This window comes from Martes martes, assembly GCF_963455335.1.
Source record: "Martes martes genome assembly, chromosome: 8".
NCBI lineage: Eukaryota > Metazoa > Chordata > Mammalia > Carnivora > Mustelidae > Martes > Martes martes.
In genome coordinates, this window is record NC_137895.1 from 136,855,161 (window position 1) to 136,862,886 (window position 7,726).

Genomic DNA, 7,726 nt, shown 5'->3' on the forward strand with positions numbered 1-7,726 from the left:
TGAATTTCTGTATGTTCTTCTCAAATGTGACAGATGAATTCATAAAGAAAATGTGATGTATACATACAATGGAATATGATTCAGTCTTGAGAAAAAGGAAACCATGCCAAGTGTGACAACTTGCACGAACCTGGCAGACATCGCGCTAAGTGAAATAAGCTGGTCAGAGAAGGACAAACGTTATACCATAATTCCACTTACACAGGGAATGCAAAATAGGAATCCAATTCCTAGAAACATAGAGTAGAATGGTGGGTGCCAGGGACTGAAAAAAAAAAAAAAAACCAGGGAGCTGCTGTTCGACAGGTTAAAGCCTCAGTAATGCAAGAAGAATCTGTTCTAGAAATCTGCGGTACCACATTTTGCCTGTAGTTAACAATACTGCGTGAGGCACTTTGAAATTAATTATGAGGATAGCTATCATGTCAAATGTTCTTACCGCAATAAAAATTCAAAAAAATAAAAAGGAGCACTCGTTTCATGCAATTGGTTGGAATAATGTCTCCCACCTTTTTTTTTTTTCCTATTCAATAATAGGTATAAGATGTAAGTTATTTTAGTAGTTTGATGACTTTAAACACATGTATTAAGGAACAATTTACCCACAGTAAAATTTATATATTTTAATTATATACGATCAAGGACTTTTGCCAAACGTCTATCAAGTACACCCAGTAGAGGCATAGAGCATTTCCATCTGTCTCTTCCATCTCTTGTGTCTCCACAGTCTCACTTTCCATCCCCAGCCCCTGTCCCCAGGAAACCACTCATCTACCTTCCATCACTCAGCTAGGTTCTGCCTGCTCTAGAAGTTCACATAAATGGAGACACGCAGAAAGTTCTCTTCCTCCTTGTCTGGCTTCTTCCACTCAGCGTCAGGTGGAGGGCGTTGTTCCCGGACCAGTTCTATGCGGGAGCAGCACCAAAGCCGTGGTCCAGGCTGGGAGGAGTCATCCTTACCATCCTGTCCTGGGTATGATCCATTTAAACGCGGCTTCTCCCAGCGGAAGCCCACACTGGCAGGCGTCCTGTCTGCATCGGGCTCTCTGCTCAGCAGGGAGCCTGCTTCTCCCTCTCCTTCTGCCTGCCTCTCTGCCTACTTGTGAGCTCTCGCTGTGTATGAAATAAATAAAATCCTTTAAAAAAAAAGTTATCAGTTGACTTTCTGGTTTTATAAATCGGTCTCCTATATGCTGCTTTAACATAAATTGGTATCTCCGGGGCTGATCTTTCTTGATAGATTTGATTCTATCAAAACCATGAACACAGTCAAGGGGACTCTGGGACGATGCAGTGTTCAGTCTAAGGGAGCTACTCCTTTGTCTCTCCCTTTCAACCCAGACCTGTAACTTCACCAAAACTGAGAAGAAGCCTAGATTTAGGGTCTTTCATTGGCAATTACTTTTCTTTAAAAAAAAAAATGTTTTATTTATTTTTTATTTATTCAAGAGACACAGAGAGGGAGCCTGAGTGCAGGGAGGAGCAGAGGGAGAGAGACAAGCAGACTCTGGGCTGAGCGCAGAGATCATGACCTGAACTGAAACCAAGGGTTCAGCACTTAACCGACTGAGCCCCCCAGGTGTCCCTGGCAGTTACTTTTCTGGGAACAAAAACCTTTAATTTTAGGACATAATACTTTTCTGAAACTATCTTTAAGAACAAGCACCTGTAGGGCACCTGGGTGGCTCAGTCAGTTGGGTATCTGCCTCCAGCTCAGGTCATGATCTCAGGGGTCTGGGATCGAGTCCCACAGTGGGCTCCCTGCTCTGCGGGACCCTGCTTCTCCCTCTGCCCCTCTCCCGACTCATTCTCTCTCACGTGTGTACTCTCTCTCAAATAAATAAAATCTTTAAAAACAAAACAAAAAAAAAGAAGGCCCACCTATAGAAGACAGAATGGCTCTTCCCAAAGATGCCCATCCCCTGATTCTCAGAGAGAACTAAAATTGCAGATCTTACAATAGAGATATCCCAAATTATCTGGGCAAACCTAGTCTGACCTAATGAGCCATTTTAAAGACAGAGAGTTGTCTCTGGCTAGAGGCCAGAGATGTGGTAGAAGGGAGTCAGGGAGAGTCCAAGCAAGAAGCCAAGGACATTGCTGATCTTCGATGTGGGCCCTCCTGTGAGAAATAGAGGAAAACTTTGGGGGAGTTCCTATCTGACAACCAGGAAGAAAATGAGGTTACAGACCTACAGCCGTGAGAGATGGGACTCTGCCACTCACCAGCCTGACGAGCCCAGGAGTCACTTCTTCCAGAGCCTCCCAACACCACGATTTCAGAGAAACCAGCTGAGTCCACCCCAATTCTGATCTACAAACTGTGAGATCGCGAATTTGTTTTATTTTAAAATCTTCAGTGTATGATCATTTGTTACAGCAGCCGTAGCCAACAAACACAGCATTCCATTTGAAAATAGTCATTCCTTGACTCAGGATTATTGATTAATTATCAATGAATAAATTATTTATTGACTTATCACTGATCTTTATGGAGATGATCTGATTCGTTTTCTTTTTTTTTTTTTTAATATTTATTTATTTGAGAGAGAGGGAGAGAGAGCAGGCAGGGGGAGGGGCAGAGGGCCAGGAAGGGGGAGAATCTCCAGCAGACAACCCCCCCCACCCCGCTAAGCACAGAGCCTGACACAGGGCTTGATCTCACAACCTTGGTGGGGGGGGGGGGCTGAATGTGTGGGGAAGTGAATGTAGTGGGTGCACCAGGGAGGTGGCGGAGGTGTGGGGCTGGGCCACAGAGTCAGCAAGAAGCGAGTCCCTGGAGGGCTGGGGCAGGGGAGTGGAGTGCCTGCCTGGGGCACGGGCAGGACCACTCTGGCCGCTGGCTGAGGGCGGGCTGCCAGTGGTGTGGACCGAAAGCCCGAGCACCACTCAGGAGGATCTCCCCAGCGCAGTCCTGCCTCGACCCCGAGACATAGTTACCCCACACATCTGTGCTTGTGTGTAAACACCTTCGTACTGATAACATCTCACCCTGTGGCAGATAAGAGCTCTGCAGACTTCGAACAGTCACTCTGACTTTCTTGTTATACCCACATCGCTGTTCCCTCTAAAACTGAGCCCACATGTGAAAATCATCTGTATGTCTTCCTCTTGACACCCTGAGAAGAGATTTACTTAGTCAGTCAGGCAATGCACAATTGGGAGAGCAAGACAAAGTTTAAATCACCGCGTATTTAGTCCTATCCTTACACATTTTTTCCCTGGCAGCTTTAGCAGGTGGCTTCTTGAACCAATGCTTTTGATTTAGTCCTGTGGTCTCTCCCTCACTAGGAGGTAAGCCAACCGCCTAGACAGAGGACTTCCAAACTTCAGATAATAGTGTCTTGTGAAAACAGAATTTACGTAAAAATTTACATAAAACTTACTCCACATCTCTAATAGGTTTTGATGCTTACATTTCAGAAAATGCAAAGGATTTTTGTTCTGTTTGTTTGGGGTTTTTTTTTGCATTTCCTAATGATTCACTGTAAAACCCATCATAAACTTACTTGGTGTTCCTTAAATACTTAATGAAAAATTAATTAATTTTGCTATAAAGTCAACTGATCGCAGCAGAAGACAGAGCCAGTCGTGAGCGTAACTGCGAAGGTCGAATGCGGGCGGAAAAGCTATTTCCAATGGGTCCATTTACTTCGAGATAGGATCTGCTAAGGACACTTAGGGCTGCCTGGGAAATGCAAAGAATCACCTGGAAAGACATTTTCTCCAGATATCCCAGAATTTAAATTGAAAGAAGAAACAAGTGGATGCTTAAAAACACGCTCTACGATTGCAAAGGTCCAAGGTCCTGAAGCTCTCATCGCTGTGCAGCCACAGGTCCATTGGCACTGGGACGCAGAGGCATTTGGGCCCTATTTTCAACAACTTTTGAAACTTGCAACAATTAACAGTGTTCTCAAGAAAAGAAAAAAAAAATGCTTCAAGACTGGGCTTTCATGTTTAAAGGAACTCCCCACAAACACTCTTTCTGAGCTACACTTTTTTTCTATCTTCTAGTGGAAATTATAACCACAGGTTACCATGTTTTCTTTCCTGTGTTTGAAAACCACATGTGTTTTAGTGAAAACAGTAGGGTGAACAATGAAATTCAAGACTTTAAAATACCAGATAGTTGTCGCTGGAAATGGAAATGTCTTACTTACGGCTTCCTCTGTTGCAAAAAATTCTAGTTAAGTTGAAAATGTAACTTTTAGGCAGTATCCACACATACAAATCAATTATCTAACTGATATCAGTGTAATTATCTGGAGTAAAAAATAAAACGTACAAATATTTGTCAGAGTCAAGTTATTTTATACTTTCGGATTTTTAAAATTGCAATGAACATTTTATAGTCCATCACAATGGAGGAAACAGAGCCCCAGAGAGACGGGTCTCCCCCATACAGACATGGATGGTCAATACTGAAGCCCAGGGGCGCCTGCGGGGGCTCAGTTGGTTAAGCGTCTGCCTTCGCCTCAGGTCATGATCCCAGGGTCCTGGGATCAAGTCCCACGTCGGGCTCCTCGCTCAGCAGGGAGCCTGCTTCTTCCTCTGCCTGCTGTTCTCCCTGCTTGTGCTCACCCTCTTGCTCTCTCTTTCTGACAAATAAATAAATAATTCTTAAAAAAAAAAAATAGTGAAGCCCAGTCATGAATCTAGATTTCTCCCGCTCCAAAATCCATGCACTTTCCATCGGACCACACTTCCTATATCTTAATATAGCAGATAACATTAAAAGGCGGGTGGGGGGGTGCCTGGGTGACTCCTTGGGTTTAGCATCTGCCTTTGGCTCAGGTCATTATCTCGGGGTCCTGGGATCAACCCCCACATCGGGTTCCCTGCTCTGTGGGAAGCCTGCGTCTCCCTCTCCCACTCCCTCTGCTTGTGTTCCCTCTCTCACTGCATGTCTCTGTCAAATGAATAAATAAAATCTTTAAAAAAAAGAAGAAGAAGAAGAAGAAGGGGAGAGGTGTACACGGTTACTTATAAATTTCCACGTGTCTTATTTAAACGAATTCTTACCTGTGAGGTACGTAAATGGAAGCAAAGCAGTGCTGTAAAATGTACTGAGCACCTACTAGGCAAGTAAGAACTTTAAATGCCACAGGGAGTCTTTTATGATCAAGATTTAGTTGCTGTTGGAGGTAGAGAAATGGGTGATGGTGCTTCTTTAAGGCTGAGAGTCAGAAACCAAGTTCACATTTACACTTCTCTGAAAGCAGAGCTTGAAAATTCCCTCTCTTTCTCTGAGTTCCTCACCAACACCGGAGGTACCCGCAGGACCCCATTATGAAGAGACACCCACCGCTGCCCCGGACGTCATGTTGCTCACAGGCTTTCGTGATGGGAAGGTGAAGGGAGAAGGTCACGCAGAGCCCGCAGTCCCCTTCAGCCTGGACAGCAAGGACCTTCCTCCGTCCAGCTCCCTTGCTGCAACGATGCCCCCTTTTCCTCTGCCCAACTGGCCCCTCAGGGGGGCTGCTCCTTGAAAGATTCCTATTCCAGCCCCTGACCCTGGGTTTGGCGGTTTTAGAAACTCAATTTTGCCCGCGTGATCCGTGCCTGATGAGAAAATGTGCGCTCTCTCTAAAGAAGGGTCTGTCTCACGGGTCACCAGCATCGCTCCCATCACCTGGGAGACTAAACACAGATCAGATCGCTTCTTCGTGAGCAAAGAAATATTTGAAGAACAAGAATAAAGGAAAGTGAGTGTTCTCAAGAGGCATTTATATCAAGCTAAGAGAGGTTTGTCTTTCTGTAGGGTAGCAACTTCCCTTTGGGAACAAATATTTTCAGCTCCTGAAGTAAAGAAGTACAATGAAGTATAGTTGAACAATTCAGAAGACGAGCAGACAAATTCTCATCATCCAACCTTCCTTTTTAATGTTCTTTATCAATCCTGTTTTCTACCATGTAAACCTTATCTCTCATTAATTCAAGTAAGACTTTTCCAGATGATTCCTTATGGTCTTTGTTTATATTTCCCGGCTGTTACTTCATGATCCTTGAATCTTACAGACATGCTGCCTTCATGTTGGGTGGTCATAATTACTCCCATTTACAAATTATGTTCTTGATTGGGTCAGATTAAGAAATTGATATGAACTGCCTCTCACCCAAAGTTGAAAAATATTTAGTCTTTTTTTTTTTTTTAATTTTTGAGGTATTTACCCACTAATTAGCATGAGGAACTTAAACTTTTCTTTACTGGGTTTTTGCCTTTAAAAGAGCAAATATTTGGTATAGCCAGCTCTGCATGGGGCATGGCGGAAGGATCCAGGGAGGCAGCATAAACCCATACAGAGGGGTTGTCAGTGGGGTGCCACGAGCAGGATGTGTCCTAGGACGTCAGAGAGATATAGAGGGAGGGAGAGACATCATTGTGAAAACAAGAGTGGGGGAGGAGCAGGAGTTTAGGATTAAAGCAAGGGAGGTTCAAAAGGACTGGAAACACCATCTTATCTAACCCCTTCACTTGTTAAGCAAGAAAAAAAGGACTCGAAGTATTGCTAATTTGGGGTCACACTGTCATTAAACTTAATTTGTTGGCCTTCTAAAAAACACAAAGAGAGAGGAAGATAGACAGAAACAGAAACAGAGAAACAGCAAGAAATAGAGAGACAGAAGCAGGGAGACAAAGACAGAGAAAAGGAGAGAAAGAGAGAATCACAATGAGACAGAGAGACAGAGAGAGGGAGAGATCTGCACTCACTGTGACTCTCACTGAATTAATCAGTTGTCCATTACCTGGAACAGGAACACAGTTTCTGCCTATACAGAAAGGGCCTTATGAATATGATAATATTGCATTCCATTTTCAAATAACCTTTTTAAAAAGATTCAATCTATTTAAACTAAAACAAACAAACAGAAAACAACAACAAAAAAACAGTCTACCCACTTCTCCTACCCCCATCTCCCACCTCTGGTAACCACAGATCTGTTCTCTGTATCTATGAGCTTGGTTGTTCTTTTGTTTTAGATTCTGTGTTTAAGAGAGGTCATATGGCAATTTGTCTTTCTGTCTGACTTATTTCACCGAGCGTAATGCCCTTGAGGTCTATGTTGTTGCAAATGGCAAGATTTCATTCTTTTTTTTAATGGCTGAATAATATTCCATTTAAATATATATATATATATATGTGTGTGTGTGTGGTGATATTTTCTTTATCCATTTATCCACGGATGGACACTTAGGATACATCCATAACTTGGCTATTATAAGCTTATTTTGAAGGAGGGCACATATTGCATGGAGCACTGGGTATGGTGCATAAACAACGAATTCCGGAACCCTGAAAAGAAATTTAAAAAATAAATAAAAATTTAAAAAAATAATGATGCAGTAAACATGGGTACAGATACCTTTTTGGTTTTTTTGTTTGTTTGTTTTTGTTGTTGTTGTTGTTTTTTGGGGTTGTTTTTTTTTTTTGTTTTGTTTTGTTTTTGTTTTTTTTTTTGCAGGGACCTTTTTGAAATAGTGTTTTTGTTCTCTTTGGGCAGACACCTGGAAACTGAATTGCCGAATGATATGGTCGTTCTTTATATAATTGTTAGAGGAACCTCCATTCTGTTTTCCATAGTGGCTGCACTAATTTACACTCCACCGACAGTGCCTGAGAGTTCTTTCCCTTTCCCCACATCTTGCCCATACTTGCTATTTCTAGTCTCTTTCAAATAACCTTGTATGGGGGTTGATACAGCCAGGAAAGCACAGAAGCCA